The following is an 18,248-nucleotide window of genomic DNA, read 5'->3' as shown; positions in this document are numbered from 1 at the left end:
ACTGCCGAACTAGCGGGCGCGCCGCCGTGTGTGTGAGACGCGCAGCTTCTCGTTGCACCTCCTGTCATCCGCTTGGCGCGTGCAGCCTTCGACACTCGCGGAAGACGCATCTTGTCCCTGGCGTCCAGCGCAGGAGGGCTGGCGCGCGGCCGGCCGGCGTGTGGCCTGTGCGGGGTGTGGCAGTGTCTTGTTGGAGGGCGCCACTGCTGGCGATGTGAGCTTCCTCGCCTCGCCTCGCCTCGCCTCAGACGAGGTGTTTGCGTAATTTGCAGTGCATTCGCACCATTCCTGTCCCTGTGCCTGTCCCCGTCCCGACTTGTCCCGACTTTGCTCGACTGCCGCTCGCTGCCGCTCGGGTCGTGGCCCATATAACAGCGCAAGCACAAGAAACGTCTGCAGGAGATGAGGAGACGAGACGAGACGACTAAAGAATAACTTTATGATTACATATCGAAGTAGGAATTGTACACCGCTACACAACAACAGGCGCTGACGTATTTCAGAACATATCTGCCTATTCGTACTGTTTTGTCGTTTTCAAAGACTTCCTGGCGAACTTGGTTAGCACATTCTCCCTCAAACTGAGACATTTACTGCAATTTCGTACCTTATGGTCACTACAGTAGTTTAAAATGCTTAAGCAAGAATCTTTGTCACAACAGAACGGTGGTATGGAAAGAGGGCGGTATAAAAAAAAAAAAGTAAATGAAGGGGAGCCAACAGCACGTGGTGTTCCCAGGCGGTCACCCATCCAAGTACTAACCACGCCCGATGTTGCTTAACTTCGGTGATCGGACGAGAACCGGTGTACTCAACATGGTATGGCCGTTGGCGCCCATATAATGTAGGCGCATGGCAGAATTCGCATTCGGTTCTTATCCCAACACACACAAAATCTTACTTTTCGGTCGAAAGCAGCCGCATTTTTTTTTATTGACAATTCGTCACGTTAGCGCGAACGCAATCCTGAGTTCCAAAACTTATGAGCCGGAAGGACGTGCTTCGTGTATTTTTTTTTTGTGAGCTTTATAAATTTATTTATTAACATTACATCGTTACAAGCTAACAACTTTACAACATAAAACATGAACAGAATTGTAATTTTAAGCACTTCCTTCCGCAATCCGACGTGCCAGCAGAGCGACTGCCGAACTAGCGGGCGCGCCGCCGTGTGTGTGAGACGCGCAGCTTCTCGTTGCACCTCCTGTCATCCGCTTGGCGCGTGCAGCCTTCGACACTCGCGGAAGACGCATCTTGTCCCTGGCGTCCAGCGCAGGAGGGCTGGCGCGCGGCCGGCCGGCGTGTGGCCTGTGCGGGGTGTGGCAGTGTCTTGTTGGAGGGCGCCACTGCTGGCGATGTGAGCTTCCTCGCCTCGCCTCGCCTCGCCTCAGACGAGGTGTTTGCGTAATTTGCAGTGCATTCGCACCATTCCTGTCCCTGTGCCTGTCCCCGTCCCGACTTGTCCCGACTTTGCTCGACTGCCGCTCGCTGCCGCTCGGGTCGTGGCCCATATAACAGCGCAAGCACAAGAAACGTCTGCAGGAGATGAGGAGACGAGACGAGACGACTAAAGAATAACTTTATGATTACATATCGAAGTAGGAATTGTACACCGCTACACAACAACAGGCGCTGACGTATTTCAGAACATATCTGCCTATTCGTACTGTTTTGTCGTTTTCAAAGACTTCCTGGCGAACTTGGTTAGCACATTCTCCCTCAAACTGAGACATTTACTGCAATTTCGTACCTTATGGTCACTACAGTAGTTTAAAATGCTTAAGCAAGAATCTTTGTCACAACAGAACGGTGGTATGGAAAGAGGGCGGTATAAAAAAAAAAAAAGTAAATGAAGGGGAGCCAACAGCACGTGGTGTTCCCAGGCGGTCAACCATCCAAGTACTAACCACGCCCGATGTTGCTTAACTTCGGTGATCGGACGAGAACCGGTGTACTCAACATGGTATGGCCGTTGGCGCCCATATAATGTAGGCGCATGGCAGAATTCGCATTCGGTTCTTATCCCAACACACACAAAATCTTACTTTTCGGTCGAAAGCAGCCGCATTTTTTTTTATTGACAATTCGTCACGTTAGCGCGAACGCAATCCTGAGTTCCAAAACTTATGAGCCGGAAGGACGTGCTTCGTGTATTTTTTTTTTGTGAGCTTTATAAATTTATTTATTAACATTACATCGTTACAAGCTAACAACTTTACAACATAAAACATGAACAGAATTGTAATTTTAAGCACTTCCTTCCGCAATCCGACGTGCCAGCAGAGCGACTGCCGAACTAGCGGGCGCGCCGCCGTGTGTGTGAGACGCGCAGCTTCTCGTTGCACCTCCTGTCATCCGCTTGGCGCGTGCAGCCTTCGACACTCGCGGAAGACGCATCTTGTCCCTGGCGTCCAGCGCAGGAGGGCTGGCGCGCGGCCGGCCGGCGTGTGGCCTGTGCGGGGTGTGGCAGTGTCTTGTTGGAGGGCGCCACTGCTGGCGATGTGAGCTTCCTCGCCTCGCCTCGCCTCGCCTCAGACGAGGTGTTTGCGTAATTTGCAGTGCATTCGCACCATTCCTGTCCCTGTGCCTGTCCCCGTCCCGACTTGTCCCGACTTTGCTCGACTGCCGCTCGCTGCCGCTCGGGTCGTGGCCCATATAACAGCGCAAGCACAAGAAACGTCTGCAGGAGATGAGGAGACGAGACGAGACGACTAAAGAATAACTTTATGATTACATATCGAAGTAGGAATTGTACACCGCTACACAACAACAGGCGCTGACGTATTTCAGAACATATCTGCCTATTCGTACTGTTTTGTCGTTTTCAAAGACTTCCTGGCGAACTTGGTTAGCACATTCTCCCTCAAACTGAGACATTTACTGCAATTTCGTACCTTATGGTCACTACAGTAGTTTAAAATGCTTAAGCAAGAATCTTTGTCACAACAGAACGGTGGTATGGAAAGAGGGCGGTATAAAAAAAAAAAAGTAAATGAAGGGGAGCCAACAGCACGTGGTGTTCCCAGGCGGTCACCCATCCAAGTACTAACCACGCCCGATGTTGCTTAACTTCGGTGATCGGACGAGAACCGGTGTACTCAACATGGTATGGCCGTTGGCGCCCATATAATGTAGGCGCATGGCAGAATTCGCATTCGGTTCTTATCCCAACACACACAAAATCTTACTTTTCGGTCGAAAGCAGCCGCATTTTTTTTTATTGACAATTCGTCACGTTAGCGCGAACGCAATCCTGAGTTCCAAAACTTATGAGCCGGAAGGACGTGCTTCGTGTATTTTTTTTTTGTGAGCTTTATAAATTTATTTATTAACATTACATCGTTACAAGCTAACAACTTTACAACATAAAACATGAACAGAATTGTAATTTTAAGCACTTCCTTCCGCAATCCGACGTGCCAGCAGAGCGACTGCCGAACTAGCGGGCGCGCCGCCGTGTGTGTGAGACGCGCAGCTTCTCGTTGCACCTCCTGTCATCCGCTTGGCGCGTGCAGCCTTCGACACTCGCGGAAGACGCATCTTGTCCCTGGCGTCCAGCGCAGGAGGGCTGGCGCGCGGCCGGCCGGCGTGTGGCCTGTGCGGGGTGTGGCAGTGTCTTGTTGGAGGGCGCCACTGCTGGCGATGTGAGCTTCCTCGCCTCGCCTCGCCTCGCCTCAGACGAGGTGTTTGCGTAATTTGCAGTGCATTCGCACCATTCCTGTCCCTGTGCCTGTCCCCGTCCCGACTTGTCCCGACTTTGCTCGACTGCCGCTCGCTGCCGCTCGGGTCGTGGCCCATATAACAGCGCAAGCACAAGAAACGTCTGCAGGAGATGAGGAGACGAGACGAGACGACTAAAGAATAACTTTATGATTACATATCGAAGTAGGAATTGTACACCGCTACACAACAACAGGCGCTGACGTATTTCAGAACATATCTGCCTATTCGTACTGTTTTGTCGTTTTCAAAGACTTCCTGGCGAACTTGGTTAGCACATTCTCCCTCAAACTGAGACATTTACTGCAATTTCGTACCTTATGGTCACTACAGTAGTTTAAAATGCTTAAGCAAGAATCTTTGTCACAACAGAACGGTGGTATGGAAAGAGGGCGGTATAAAAAAAAAAAAGTAAATGAAGGGGAGCCAACAGCACGTGGTGTTCCCAGGCGGTCACCCATCCAAGTACTAACCACGCCCGATGTTGCTTAACTTCGGTGATCGGACGAGAACCGGTGTACTCAACATGGTATGGCCGTTGGCGCCCATATAATGTAGGCGCATGGCAGAATTCGCATTCGGTTCTTATCCCAACACACACAAAATCTTACTTTTCGGTCGAAAGCAGCCGCATTTTTTTTTATTGACAATTCGTCACGTTAGCGCGAACGCAATCCTGAGTTCCAAAACTTATGAGCCGGAAGGACGTGCTTCGTGTATTTTTTTTTTGTGAGCTTTATAAATTTATTTATTAACATTACATCGTTACAAGCTAACAACTTTACAACATAAAACATGAACAGAATTGTAATTTTAAGCACTTCCTTCCGCAATCCGACGTGCCAGCAGAGCGACTGCCGAACTAGCGGGCGCGCCGCCGTGTGTGTGAGACGCGCAGCTTCTCGTTGCACCTCCTGTCATCCGCTTGGCGCGTGCAGCCTTCGACACTCGCGGAAGACGCATCTTGTCCCTGGCGTCCAGCGCAGGAGGGCTGGCGCGCGGCCGGCCGGCGTGTGGCCTGTGCGGGGTGTGGCAGTGTCTTGTTGGAGGGCGCCACTGCTGGCGATGTGAGCTTCCTCGCCTCGCCTCGCCTCGCCTCAGACGAGGTGTTTGCGTAATTTGCAGTGCATTCGCACCATTCCTGTCCCTGTGCCTGTCCCCGTCCCGACTTGTCCCGACTTTGCTCGACTGCCGCTCGCTGCCGCTCGGGTCGTGGCCCATATAACAGCGCAAGCACAAGAAACGTCTGCAGGAGATGAGGAGACGAGACGAGACGACTAAAGAATAACTTTATGATTACATATCGAAGTAGGAATTGTACACCGCTACACAACAACAGGCGCTGACGTATTTCAGAACATATCTGCCTATTCGTACTGTTTTGTCGTTTTCAAAGACTTCCTGGCGAACTTGGTTAGCACATTCTCCCTCAAACTGAGACATTTACTGCAATTTCGTACCTTATGGTCACTACAGTAGTTTAAAATGCTTAAGCAAGAATCTTTGTCACAACAGAACGGTGGTATGGAAAGAGGGCGGTATAAAAAAAAAAAAAAGTAAATGAAGGGGAGCCAACAGCACGTGGTGTTCCCAGGCGGTCACCCATCCAAGTACTAACCACGCCCGATGTTGCTTAACTTCGGTGATCGGACGAGAACCGGTGTACTCAACATGGTATGGCCGTTGGCGCCCATATAATGTAGGCGCATGGCAGAATTCGCATTCGGTTCTTATCCCAACACACACAAAATCTTACTTTTCGGTCGAAAGCAGCCGCATTTTTTTTTATTGACAATTCGTCACGTTAGCGCGAACGCAATCCTGAGTTCCAAAACTTATGAGCCGGAAGGACGTGCTTCGTGTATTTTTTTTTTGTGAGCTTTATAAATTTATTTATTAACATTACATCGTTACAAGCTAACAACTTTACAACATAAAACATGAACAGAATTGTAATTTTAAGCACTTCCTTCCGCAATCCGACGTGCCAGCAGAGCGACTGCCGAACTAGCGGGCGCGCCGCCGTGTGTGTGAGACGCGCAGCTTCTCGTTGCACCTCCTGTCATCCGCTTGGCGCGTGCAGCCTTCGACACTCGCGGAAGACGCATCTTGTCCCTGGCGTCCAGCGCAGGAGGGCTGGCGCGCGGCCGGCCGGCGTGTGGCCTGTGCGGGGTGTGGCAGTGTCTTGTTGGAGGGCGCCACTGCTGGCGATGTGAGCTTCCTCGCCTCGCCTCGCCTCGCCTCAGACGAGGTGTTTGCGTAATTTGCAGTGCATTCGCACCATTCCTGTCCCTGTGCCTGTCCCCGTCCCGACTTGTCCCGACTTTGCTCGACTGCCGCTCGCTGCCGCTCGGGTCGTGGCCCATATAACAGCGCAAGCACAAGAAACGTCTGCAGGAGATGAGGAGACGAGACGAGACGACTAAAGAATAACTTTATGATTACATATCGAAGTAGGAATTGTACACCGCTACACAACAACAGGCGCTGACGTATTTCAGAACATATCTGCCTATTCGTACTGTTTTGTCGTTTTCAAAGACTTCCTGGCGAACTTGGTTAGCACATTCTCCCTCAAACTGAGACATTTACTGCAATTTCGTACCTTATGGTCACTACAGTAGTTTAAAATGCTTAAGCAAGAATCTTTGTCACAACAGAACGGTGGTATGGAAAGAGGGCGGTATAAAAAAAAAAAAAGTAAATGAAGGGGAGCCAACAGCACGTGGTGTTCCCAGGCGGTCACCCATCCAAGTACTAACCACGCCCGATGTTGCTTAACTTCGGTGATCGGACGAGAACCGGTGTACTCAACATGGTATGGCCGTTGGCGCCCATATAATGTAGGCGCATGGCAGAATTCGCATTCGGTTCTTATCCCAACACACACAAAATCTTACTTTTCGGTCGAAAGCAGCCGCATTTTTTTTTATTGACAATTCGTCACGTTAGCGCGAACGCAATCCTGAGTTCCAAAACTTATGAGCCGGAAGGACGTGCTTCGTGTATTTTTTTTTTGTGAGCTTTATAAATTTATTTATTAACATTACATCGTTACAAGCTAACAACTTTACAACATAAAACATGAACAGAATTGTAATTTTAAGCACTTCCTTCCGCAATCCGACGTGCCAGCAGAGCGACTGCCGAACTAGCGGGCGCGCCGCCGTGTGTGTGAGACGCGCAGCTTCTCGTTGCACCTCCTGTCATCCGCTTGGCGCGTGCAGCCTTCGACACTCGCGGAAGACGCATCTTGTCCCTGGCGTCCAGCGCAGGAGGGCTGGCGCGCGGCCGACCGGCGTAGGGCCTGTGCGGGGTGTGGCACAGTCTTGTTGGAGGGCGCCACTGCTGGCGATGTGAGCTTCCTCGCCTCGCCTCGCCTCGCCTCAGACGAGGTGTTTGCGTAATTTGCAGTGCATTCGCACCATTCCTGTCCCTGTGCCTGTCCCCGTCCCGACTTGTCCCGACTTTGCTCGACTGCCGCTCGCTGCCGCTCGGGTCGTGGCCCATATAACAGCGCAAGCACAAGAAACGTCTGCAGGAGATGAGGAGACGAGACGAGACGACTAAAGAATAACTTTATGATTACATATCGAAGTAGGAATTGTACACCGCTACACAACAACAGGCGCTGACGTATTTCAGAACATATCTGCCTATTCGTACTGTTTTGTCGTTTTCAAAGACTTCCTGGCGAACTTGGTTAGCACATTCTCCCTCAAACTGAGACATTTACTGCAATTTCGTACCTTATGGTCACTACAGTAGTTTAAAATGCTTAAGCAAGAATCTTTGTCACAACAGAACGGTGGTATGGAAAGAGGGCGGTATAAAAAAAAAAAAAAGTAAATGAAGGGGAGCCAACAGCACGTGGTGTTCCCAGGCGGTCACCCATCCAAGTACTAACCACGCCCGATGTTGCTTAACTTCGGTGATCGGACGAGAACCGGTGTACTCAACATGGTATGGCCGTTGGCGCCCATATAATGTAGGCGCATGGCAGAATTCGCATTCGGTTCTTATCCCAACACACACAAAATCTTACTTTTCGGTCGAAAGCAGCCGCATTTTTTTTTATTGACAATTCGTCACGTTAGCGCGAACGCAATCCTGAGTTCCAAAACTTATGAGCCGGAAGGACGTGCTTCGTGTATTTTTTTTTTGTGAGCTTTATAAATTTATTTATTAACATTACATCGTTACAAGCTAACAACTTTACAACATAAAACATGAACAGAATTGTAATTTTAAGCACTTCCTTCCGCAATCCGACGTGCCAGCAGAGCGACTGCCGAACTAGCGGGCGCGCCGCCGTGTGTGTGAGACGCGCAGCTTCTCGTTGCACCTCCTGTCATCCGCTTGGCGCGTGCAGCCTTCGACACTCGCGGAAGACGCATCTTGTCCCTGGCGTCCAGCGCAGGAGGGCTGGCGCGCGGCCGGCCGGCGTGTGGCCTGTGCGGGGTGTGGCAGTGTCTTGTTGGAGGGCGCCACTGCTGGCGATGTGAGCTTCCTCGCCTCGCCTCGCCTCGCCTCAGACGAGGTGTTTGCGTAATTTGCAGTGCATTCGCACCATTCCTGTCCCTGTGCCTGTCCCCGTCCCGACTTGTCCCGACTTTGCTCGACTGCCGCTCGCTGCCGCTCGGGTCGTGGCCCATATAACAGCGCAAGCACAAGAAACGTCTGCAGGAGATGAGGAGACGAGACGAGACGACTAAAGAATAACTTTATGATTACATATCGAAGTAGGAATTGTACACCGCTACACAACAACAGGCGCTGACGTATTTCAGAACATATCTGCCTATTCGTACTGTTTTGTCGTTTTCAAAGACTTCCTGGCGAACTTGGTTAGCACATTCTCCCTCAAACTGAGACATTTACTGCAATTTCGTACCTTATGGTCACTACAGTAGTTTAAAATGCTTAAGCAAGAATCTTTGTCACAACAGAACGGTGGTATGGAAAGAGGGCGGTATAAAAAAAAAAAAAGTAAATGAAGGGGAGCCAACAGCACGTGGTGTTCCCAGGCGGTCACCCATCCAAGTACTAACCACGCCCGATGTTGCTTAACTTCGGTGATCGGACGAGAACCGGTGTACTCAACATGGTATGGCCGTTGGCGCCCATATAATGTAGGCGCATGGCAGAATTCGCATTCGGTTCTTATCCCAACACACACAAAATCTTACTTTTCGGTCGAAAGCAGCCGCATTTTTTTTTATTGACAATTCGTCACGTTAGCGCGAACGCAATCCTGAGTTCCAAAACTTATGAGCCGGAAGGACGTGCTTCGTGTATTTTTTTTTTGTGAGCTTTATAAATTTATTTATTAACATTACATCGTTACAAGCTAACAACTTTACAACATAAAACATGAACAGAATTGTAATTTTAAGCACTTCCTTCCGCAATCCGACGTGCCAGCAGAGCGACTGCCGAACTAGCGGGCGCGCCGCCGTGTGTGTGAGACGCGCAGCTTCTCGTTGCACCTCCTGTCATCCGCTTGGCGCGTGCAGCCTTCGACACTCGCGGAAGACGCATCTTGTCCCTGGCGTCCAGCGCAGGAGGGCTGGCGCGCGGCCGACCGGCGTAGGGCCTGTGCGGGGTGTGGCACAGTCTTGTTGGAGGGCGCCACTGCTGGCGATGTGAGCTTCCTCGCCTCGCCTCGCCTCGCCTCAGACGAGGTGTTTGCGTAATTTGCAGTGCATTCGCACCATTCCTGTCCCTGTGCCTGTCCCCGTCCCGACTTGTCCCGACTTTGCTCGACTGCCGCTCGCTGCCGCTCGGGTCGTGGCCCATATAACAGCGCAAGCACAAGAAACGTCTGCAGGAGATGAGGAGACGAGACGAGACGACTAAAGAATAACTTTATGATTACATATCGAAGTAGGAATTGTACACCGCTACACAACAACAGGCGCTGACGTATTTCAGAACATATCTGCCTATTCGTACTGTTTTGTCGTTTTCAAAGACTTCCTGGCGAACTTGGTTAGCACATTCTCCCTCAAACTGAGACATTTACTGCAATTTCGTACCTTATGGTCACTACAGTAGTTTAAAATGCTTAAGCAAGAATCTTTGTCACAACAGAACGGTGGTATGGAAAGAGGGCGGTATAAAAAAAAAAAAAAGTAAATGAAGGGGAGCCAACAGCACGTGGTGTTCCCAGGCGGTCACCCATCCAAGTACTAACCACGCCCGATGTTGCTTAACTTCGGTGATCGGACGAGAACCGGTGTACTCAACATGGTATGGCCGTTGGCGCCCATATAATGTAGGCGCATGGCAGAATTCGCATTCGGTTCTTATCCCAACACACACAAAATCTTACTTTTCGGTCGAAAGCAGCCGCATTTTTTTTTATTGACAATTCGTCACGTTAGCGCGAACGCAATCCTGAGTTCCAAAACTTATGAGCCGGAAGGACGTGCTTCGTGTATTTTTTTTTTGTGAGCTTTATAAATTTATTTATTAACATTACATCGTTACAAGCTAACAACTTTACAACATAAAACATGAACAGAATTGTAATTTTAAGCACTTCCTTCCGCAATCCGACGTGCCAGCAGAGCGACTGCCGAACTAGCGGGCGCGCCGCCGTGTGTGTGAGACGCGCAGCTTCTCGTTGCACCTCCTGTCATCCGCTTGGCGCGTGCAGCCTTCGACACTCGCGGAAGACGCATCTTGTCCCTGGCGTCCAGCGCAGGAGGGCTGGCGCGCGGCCGGCCGGCGTGTGGCCTGTGCGGGGTGTGGCAGTGTCTTGTTGGAGGGCGCCACTGCTGGCGATGTGAGCTTCCTCGCCTCGCCTCGCCTCGCCTCAGACGAGGTGTTTGCGTAATTTGCAGTGCATTCGCACCATTCCTGTCCCTGTGCCTGTCCCCGTCCCGACTTGTCCCGACTTTGCTCGACTGCCGCTCGCTGCCGCTCGGGTCGTGGCCCATATAACAGCGCAAGCACAAGAAACGTCTGCAGGAGATGAGGAGACGAGACGAGACGACTAAAGAATAACTTTATGATTACATATCGAAGTAGGAATTGTACACCGCTACACAACAACAGGCGCTGACGTATTTCAGAACATATCTGCCTATTCGTACTGTTTTGTCGTTTTCAAAGACTTCCTGGCGAACTTGGTTAGCACATTCTCCCTCAAACTGAGACATTTACTGCAATTTCGTACCTTATGGTCACTACAGTAGTTTAAAATGCTTAAGCAAGAATCTTTGTCACAACAGAACGGTGGTATGGAAAGAGGGCGGTATAAAAAAAAAAAAAAGTAAATGAAGGGGAGCCAACAGCACGTGGTGTTCCCAGGCGGTCACCCATCCAAGTACTAACCACGCCCGATGTTGCTTAACTTCGGTGATCGGACGAGAACCGGTGTACTCAACATGGTATGGCCGTTGGCGCCCATATAATGTAGGCGCATGGCAGAATTCGCATTCGGTTCTTATCCCAACACACACAAAATCTTACTTTTCGGTCGAAAGCAGCCGCATTTTTTTTTATTGACAATTCGTCACGTTAGCGCGAACGCAATCCTGAGTTCCAAAACTTATGAGCCGGAAGGACGTGCTTCGTGTATTTTTTTTTTGTGAGCTTTATAAATTTATTTATTAACATTACATCGTTACAAGCTAACAACTTTACAACATAAAACATGAACAGAATTGTAATTTTAAGCACTTCCTTCCGCAATCCGACGTGCCAGCAGAGCGACTGCCGAACTAGCGGGCGCGCCGCCGTGTGTGTGAGACGCGCAGCTTCTCGTTGCACCTCCTGTCATCCGCTTGGCGCGTGCAGCCTTCGACACTCGCGGAAGACGCATCTTGTCCCTGGTGTCCAGCGCAGGAGGGCTGGCGCGCGGCCGGCCGGCGTGTGGCCTGTGCGGGGTGTGGCAGTGTCTTGTTGGAGGGCGCCACTGCTGGCGATGTGAGCTTCCTCGCCTCGCCTCGCCTCGCCTCAGACGAGGTGTTTGCGTAATTTGCAGTGCATTCGCACCATTCCTGTCCCTGTGCCTGTCCCCGTCCCGACTTGTCCCGACTTTGCTCGACTGCCGCTCGCTGCCGCTCGGGTCGTGGCCCATATAACAGCGCAAGCACAAGAAACGTCTGCAGGAGATGAGGAGACGAGACGAGACGACTAAAGAATAACTTTATGATTACATATCGAAGTAGGAATTGTACACCGCTACACAACAACAGGCGCTGACGTATTTCAGAACATATCTGCCTATTCGTACTGTTTTGTCGTTTTCAAAGACTTCCTGGCGAACTTGGTTAGCACATTCTCCCTCAAACTGAGACATTTACTGCAATTTCGTACCTTATGGTCACTACAGTAGTTTAAAATGCTTAAGCAAGAATCTTTGTCACAACAGAACGGTGGTATGGAAAGAGGGCGGTATAAAAAAAAAAAAGTAAATGAAGGGGAGCCAACAGCACGTGGTGTTCCCAGGCGGTCACCCATCCAAGTACTAACCACGCCCGATGTTGCTTAACTTCGGTGATCGGACGAGAACCGGTGTACTCAACATGGTATGGCCGTTGGCGCCCATATAATGTAGGCGCATGGCAGAATTCGCATTCGGTTCTTATCCCAACACACACAAAATCTTACTTTTCGGTCGAAAGCAGCCGCATTTTTTTTTATTGACAATTCGTCACGTTAGCGCGAACGCAATCCTGAGTTCCAAAACTTATGAGCCGGAAGGACGTGCTTCGTGTATTTTTTTTTTGTGAGCTTTATAAATTTATTTATTAACATTACATCGTTACAAGCTAACAACTTTACAACATAAAACATGAACAGAATTGTAATTTTAAGCACTTCCTTCCGCAATCCGACGTGCCAGCAGAGCGACTGCCGAACTAGCGGGCGCGCCGCCGTGTGTGTGAGACGCGCAGCTTCTCGTTGCACCTCCTGTCATCCGCTTGGCGCGTGCAGCCTTCGACACTCGCGGAAGACGCATCTTGTCCCTGGCGTCCAGCGCAGGAGGGCTGGCGCGCGGCCGGCCGGCGTGTGGCCTGTGCGGGGTGTGGCAGTGTCTTGTTGGAGGGCGCCACTGCTGGCGATGTGAGCTTCCTCGCCTCGCCTCGCCTCGCCTCAGACGAGGTGTTTGCGTAATTTGCAGTGCATTCGCACCATTCCTGTCCCTGTGCCTGTCCCCGTCCCGACTTGTCCCGACTTTGCTCGACTGCCGCTCGCTGCCGCTCGGGTCGTGGCCCATATAACAGCGCAAGCACAAGAAACGTCTGCAGGAGATGAGGAGACGAGACGAGACGACTAAAGAATAACTTTATGATTACATATCGAAGTAGGAATTGTACACCGCTACACAACAACAGGCGCTGACGTATTTCAGAACATATCTGCCTATTCGTACTGTTTTGTCGTTTTCAAAGACTTCCTGGCGAACTTGGTTAGCACATTCTCCCTCAAACTGAGACATTTACTGCAATTTCGTACCTTATGGTCACTACAGTAGTTTAAAATGCTTAAGCAAGAATCTTTGTCACAACAGAACGGTGGTATGGAAAGAGGGCGGTATAAAAAAAAAAAAAGTAAATGAAGGGGAGCCAACAGCACGTGGTGTTCCCAGGCGGTCAACCATCCAAGTACTAACCACGCCCGATGTTGCTTAACTTCGGTGATCGGACGAGAACCGGTGTACTCAACATGGTATGGCCGTTGGCGCCCATATAATGTAGGCGCATGGCAGAATTCGCATTCGGTTCTTATCCCAACACACACAAAATCTTACTTTTCGGTCGAAAGCAGCCGCATTTTTTTTTATTGACAATTCGTCACGTTAGCGCGAACGCAATCCTGAGTTCCAAAACTTATGAGCCGGAAGGACGTGCTTCGTGTATTTTTTTTTTGTGAGCTTTATAAATTTATTTATTAACATTACATCGTTACAAGCTAACAACTTTACAACATAAAACATGAACAGAATTGTAATTTTAAGCACTTCCTTCCGCAATCCGACGTGCCAGCAGAGCGACTGCCGAACTAGCGGGCGCGCCGCCGTGTGTGTGAGACGCGCAGCTTCTCGTTGCACCTCCTGTCATCCGCTTGGCGCGTGCAGCCTTCGACACTCGCGGAAGACGCATCTTGTCCCTGGCGTCCAGCGCAGGAGGGCTGGCGCGCGGCCGACCGGCGTAGGGCCTGTGCGGGGTGTGGCACAGTCTTGTTGGAGGGCGCCACTGCTGGCGATGTGAGCTTCCTCGCCTCGCCTCGCCTCGCCTCAGACGAGGTGTTTGCGTAATTTGCAGTGCATTCGCACCATTCCTGTCCCTGTGCCTGTCCCCGTCCCGACTTGTCCCGACTTTGCTCGACTGCCGCTCGCTGCCGCTCGGGTCGTGGCCCATATAACAGCGCAAGCACAAGAAACGTCTGCAGGAGATGAGGAGACGAGACGAGACGACTAAAGAATAACTTTATGATTACATATCGAAGTAGGAATTGTACACCGCTACACAACAACAGGCGCTGACGTATTTCAGAACATATCTGCCTATTCGTACTGTTTTGTCGTTTTCAAAGACTTCCTGGCGAACTTGGTTAGCACATTCTCCCTCAAACTGAGACATTTACTGCAATTTCGTACCTTATGGTCACTACAGTAGTTTAAAATGCTTAAGCAAGAATCTTTGTCACAACAGAACGGTGGTATGGAAAGAGGGCGGTATAAAAAAAAAAAAAGTAAATGAAGGGGAGCCAACAGCACGTGGTGTTCCCAGGCGGTCACCCATCCAAGTACTAACCACGCCCGATGTTGCTTAACTTCGGTGATCGGACGAGAACCGGTGTACTCAACATGGTATGGCCGTTGGCGCCCATATAATGTAGGCGCATGGCAGAATTCGCATTCGGTTCTTATCCCAACACACACAAAATCTTACTTTTCGGTCGAAAGCAGCCGCATTTTTTTTTATTGACAATTCGTCACGTTAGCGCGAACGCAATCCTGAGTTCCAAAACTTATGAGCCGGAAGGACGTGCTTCGTGTATTTTTTTTTTGTGAGCTTTATAAATTTATTTATTAACATTACATCGTTACAAGCTAACAACTTTACAACATAAAACATGAACAGAATTGTAATTTTAAGCACTTCCTTCCGCAATCCGACGTGCCAGCAGAGCGACTGCCGAACTAGCGGGCGCGCCGCCGTGTGTGTGAGACGCGCAGCTTCTCGTTGCACCTCCTGTCATCCGCTTGGCGCGTGCAGCCTTCGACACTCGCGGAAGACGCATCTTGTCCCTGGCGTCCAGCGCAGGAGGGCTGGCGCGCGGCCGGCCGGCGTGTGGCCTGTGCGGGGTGTGGCAGTGTCTTGTTGGAGGGCGCCACTGCTGGCGATGTGAGCTTCCTCGCCTCGCCTCGCCTCGCCTCAGACGAGGTGTTTGCGTAATTTGCAGTGCATTCGCACCATTCCTGTCCCTGTGCCTGTCCCCGTCCCGACTTGTCCCGACTTTGCTCGACTGCCGCTCGCTGCCGCTCGGGTCGTGGCCCATATAACAGCGCAAGCACAAGAAACGTCTGCAGGAGATGAGGAGACGAGACGAGACGACTAAAGAATAACTTTATGATTACATATCGAAGTAGGAATTGTACACCGCTACACAACAACAGGCGCTGACGTATTTCAGAACATATCTGCCTATTCGTACTGTTTTGTCGTTTTCAAAGACTTCCTGGCGAACTTGGTTAGCACATTCTCCCTCAAACTGAGACATTTACTGCAATTTCGTACCTTATGGTCACTACAGTAGTTTAAAATGCTTAAGCAAGAATCTTTGTCACAACAGAACGGTGGTATGGAAAGAGGGCGGTATAAAAAAAAAAAAAGTAAATGAAGGGGAGCCAACAGCACGTGGTGTTCCCAGGCGGTCAACCATCCAAGTACTAACCACGCCCGATGTTGCTTAACTTCGGTGATCGGACGAGAACCGGTGTACTCAACATGGTATGGCCGTTGGCGCCCATATAATGTAGGCGCATGGCAGAATTCGCATTCGGTTCTTATCCAACACACACAAAATCTTACTTTTCGGTCGAAAGCAGCCGCATTTTTTTTTATTGACAATTCGTCACGTTAGCGCGAACGCAATCCTGAGTTCCAAAACTTATGAGCCGGAAGGACGTGCTTCGTGTATTTTTTTTTTTGTGAGCTTTATAAATTTATTTATTAACATTACATCGTTACAAGCTAACAACTTTACAACATAAAACATGAACAGAATTGTAATTTTAAGCACTTCCTTCCGCAATCCGACGTGCCAGCAGAGCGACTGCCGAACTAGCGGGCGCGCCGCCGTGTGTGTGAGACGCGCAGCTTCTCGTTGCACCTCCTGTCATCCGCTTGGCGCGTGCAGCCTTCGACACTCGCGGAAGACGCATCTTGTCCCTGGCGTCCAGCGCAGGAGGGCTGGCGCGCGGCCGACCGGCGTAGGGCCTGTGCGGGGTGTGGCACAGTCTTGTTGGAGGGCGCCACTGCTGGCGATGTGAGCTTCCTCGCCTCGCCTCGCCTCGCCTCAGACGAGGTGTTTGCGTAATTTGCAGTGCATTCGCACCATTCCTGTCCCTGTGCCTGTCCCCGTCCCGACTTGTCCCGACTTTGCTCGACTGCCGCTCGCTGCCGCTCGGGTCGTGGCCCATATAACAGCGCAAGCACAAGAAACGTCTGCAGGAGATGAGGAGACGAGACGAGACGACTAAAGAATAACTTTATGATTACATATCGAAGTAGGAATTGTACACCGCTACACAACAACAGGCGCTGACGTATTTCAGAACATATCTGCCTATTCGTACTGTTTTGTCGTTTTCAAAGACTTCCTGGCGAACTTGGTTAGCACATTCTCCCTCAAACTGAGACATTTACTGCAATTTCGTACCTTATGGTCACTACAGTAGTTTAAAATGCTTAAGCAAGAATCTTTGTCACAACAGAACGGTGGTATGGAAAGAGGGCGGTATAAAAAAAAAAAAAGTAAATGAAGGGGAGCCAACAGCACGTGGTGTTCCCAGGCGGTCACCCATCCAAGTACTAACCACGCCCGATGTTGCTTAACTTCGGTGATCGGACGAGAACCGGTGTACTCAACATGGTATGGCCGTTGGCGCCCATATAATGTAGGCGCATGGCAGAATTCGCATTCGGTTCTTATCCCAACACACACAAAATCTTACTTTTCGGTCGAAAGCAGCCGCATTTTTTTTTATTGACAATTCGTCACGTTAGCGCGAACGCAATCCTGAGTTCCAAAACTTATGAGCCGGAAGGACGTGCTTCGTGTATTTTTTTTTTGTGAGCTTTATAAATTTATTTATTAACATTACATCGTTACAAGCTAACAACTTTACAACATAAAACATGAACAGAATTGTAATTTTAAGCACTTCCTTCCGCAATCCGACGTGCCAGCAGAGCGACTGCCGAACTAGCGGGCGCGCCGCCGTGTGTGTGAGACGCGCAGCTTCTCGTTGCACCTCCTGTCATCCGCTTGGCGCGTGCAGCCTTCGACACTCGCGGAAGACGCATCTTGTCCCTGGTGTCCAGCGCAGGAGGGCTGGCGCGCGGCCGGCCGGCGTGTGGCCTGTGCGGGGTGTGGCAGTGTCTTGTTGGAGGGCGCCACTGCTGGCGATGTGAGCTTCCTCGCCTCGCCTCGCCTCGCCTCAGACGAGGTGTTTGCGTAATTTGCAGTGCATTCGCACCATTCCTGTCCCTGTGCCTGTCCCCGTCCCGACTTGTCCCGACTTTGCTCGACTGCCGCTCGCTGCCGCTCGGGTCGTGGCCCATATAACAGCGCAAGCACAAGAAACGTCTGCAGGAGATGAGGAGACGAGACGAGACGACTAAAGAATAACTTTATGATTACATATCGAAGTAGGAATTGTACACCGCTACACAACAACAGGCGCTGACGTATTTCAGAACATATCTGCCTATTCGTACTGTTTTGTCGTTTTCAAAGACTTCCTGGCGAACTTGGTTAGCACATTCTCCCTCAAACTGAGACATTTACTGCAATTTCGTACCTTATGGTCACTACAGTAGTTTAAAATGCTTAAGCAAGAATCTTTGTCACAACAGAACGGTGGTATGGAAAGAGGGCGGTATAAAAAAAAAAAGTAAATGAAGGGGAGCCAACAGCACGTGGTGTTCCCAGGCGGTCACCCATCCAAGTACTAACCACGCCCGATGTTGCTTAACTTCGGTGATCGGACGAGAACCGGTGTACTCAACATGGTATGGCCGTTGGCGCCCATATAATGTAGGCGCATGGCAGAATTCGCATTCGGTTCTTATCCCAACACACACAAAATCTTACTTTTCGGTCGAAAGCAGCCGCATTTTTTTTTATTGACAATTCGTCACGTTAGCGCGAACGCAATCCTGAGTTCCAAAACTTATGAGCCGGAAGGACGTGCTTCGTGTATTTTTTTTTTGTGAGCTTTATAAATTTATTTATTAACATTACATCGTTACAAGCTAACAACTTTACAACATAAAACATGA

General features: G+C 50.2%; 16 non-coding genes across 16 annotated transcripts; all 16 read right to left on the bottom strand.

Moving 5' to 3' along the window:
• Positions 1-714: 714 nt before the first annotated feature.
• Positions 715-833, bottom strand: LOC124737397. The gene has a single exon (XR_007009734.1). It is a non-coding gene; the product is annotated as a 5S ribosomal RNA (ribosomal RNA).
• Positions 834-1,858: 1,025 nt separating this feature from the next.
• LOC124737358 lies at positions 1,859-1,977 on the bottom strand. Its single transcript, XR_007009699.1, has one exon. It is a non-coding gene; the product is annotated as a 5S ribosomal RNA (ribosomal RNA).
• A 1,024-nt stretch (positions 1,978-3,001) lies between these two features.
• Positions 3,002-3,120, bottom strand: LOC124737396. Its single transcript, XR_007009733.1, has one exon. It is a non-coding gene; the product is annotated as a 5S ribosomal RNA (ribosomal RNA).
• Positions 3,121-4,144: 1,024 nt separating this feature from the next.
• On the bottom strand, positions 4,145-4,263 carry LOC124737394. Its single transcript, XR_007009732.1, has one exon. It is a non-coding gene; the product is annotated as a 5S ribosomal RNA (ribosomal RNA).
• A 1,026-nt stretch (positions 4,264-5,289) lies between these two features.
• On the bottom strand, positions 5,290-5,408 carry LOC124737393. The gene has a single exon (XR_007009731.1). It is a non-coding gene; the product is annotated as a 5S ribosomal RNA (ribosomal RNA).
• Positions 5,409-6,433: 1,025 nt separating this feature from the next.
• LOC124737392 lies at positions 6,434-6,552 on the bottom strand. Its single transcript, XR_007009730.1, has one exon. It is a non-coding gene; the product is annotated as a 5S ribosomal RNA (ribosomal RNA).
• Positions 6,553-7,578: 1,026 nt separating this feature from the next.
• Positions 7,579-7,697, bottom strand: LOC124737388. The gene has a single exon (XR_007009726.1). It is a non-coding gene; the product is annotated as a 5S ribosomal RNA (ribosomal RNA).
• A 1,025-nt stretch (positions 7,698-8,722) lies between these two features.
• On the bottom strand, positions 8,723-8,841 carry LOC124737376. The gene has a single exon (XR_007009715.1). It is a non-coding gene; the product is annotated as a 5S ribosomal RNA (ribosomal RNA).
• A 1,026-nt stretch (positions 8,842-9,867) lies between these two features.
• On the bottom strand, positions 9,868-9,986 carry LOC124737364. Its single transcript, XR_007009704.1, has one exon. It is a non-coding gene; the product is annotated as a 5S ribosomal RNA (ribosomal RNA).
• Positions 9,987-11,012: 1,026 nt separating this feature from the next.
• LOC124737436 lies at positions 11,013-11,131 on the bottom strand. Its single transcript, XR_007009770.1, has one exon. It is a non-coding gene; the product is annotated as a 5S ribosomal RNA (ribosomal RNA).
• Positions 11,132-12,155: 1,024 nt separating this feature from the next.
• Positions 12,156-12,274, bottom strand: LOC124737424. Its single transcript, XR_007009759.1, has one exon. It is a non-coding gene; the product is annotated as a 5S ribosomal RNA (ribosomal RNA).
• Positions 12,275-13,299: 1,025 nt separating this feature from the next.
• Positions 13,300-13,418, bottom strand: LOC124737442. The gene has a single exon (XR_007009775.1). It is a non-coding gene; the product is annotated as a 5S ribosomal RNA (ribosomal RNA).
• A 1,025-nt stretch (positions 13,419-14,443) lies between these two features.
• LOC124737412 lies at positions 14,444-14,562 on the bottom strand. Its single transcript, XR_007009748.1, has one exon. It is a non-coding gene; the product is annotated as a 5S ribosomal RNA (ribosomal RNA).
• A 1,025-nt stretch (positions 14,563-15,587) lies between these two features.
• On the bottom strand, positions 15,588-15,706 carry LOC124737441. The gene has a single exon (XR_007009774.1). It is a non-coding gene; the product is annotated as a 5S ribosomal RNA (ribosomal RNA).
• A 1,025-nt stretch (positions 15,707-16,731) lies between these two features.
• On the bottom strand, positions 16,732-16,850 carry LOC124737400. The gene has a single exon (XR_007009737.1). It is a non-coding gene; the product is annotated as a 5S ribosomal RNA (ribosomal RNA).
• A 1,023-nt stretch (positions 16,851-17,873) lies between these two features.
• LOC124737357 lies at positions 17,874-17,992 on the bottom strand. The gene has a single exon (XR_007009698.1). It is a non-coding gene; the product is annotated as a 5S ribosomal RNA (ribosomal RNA).
• Positions 17,993-18,248: the final 256 nt, after the last annotated feature.

Source organism: Schistocerca piceifrons, unplaced genomic scaffold, assembly GCF_021461385.2.
Source record: "Schistocerca piceifrons isolate TAMUIC-IGC-003096 unplaced genomic scaffold, iqSchPice1.1 HiC_scaffold_1699, whole genome shotgun sequence".
NCBI classification, from domain to species: domain Eukaryota; kingdom Metazoa; phylum Arthropoda; class Insecta; order Orthoptera; family Acrididae; genus Schistocerca; species Schistocerca piceifrons.
Note: the sequence above shows the minus strand (reverse complement) of the source record. Positions and strands in the feature narration are given on the sequence as shown.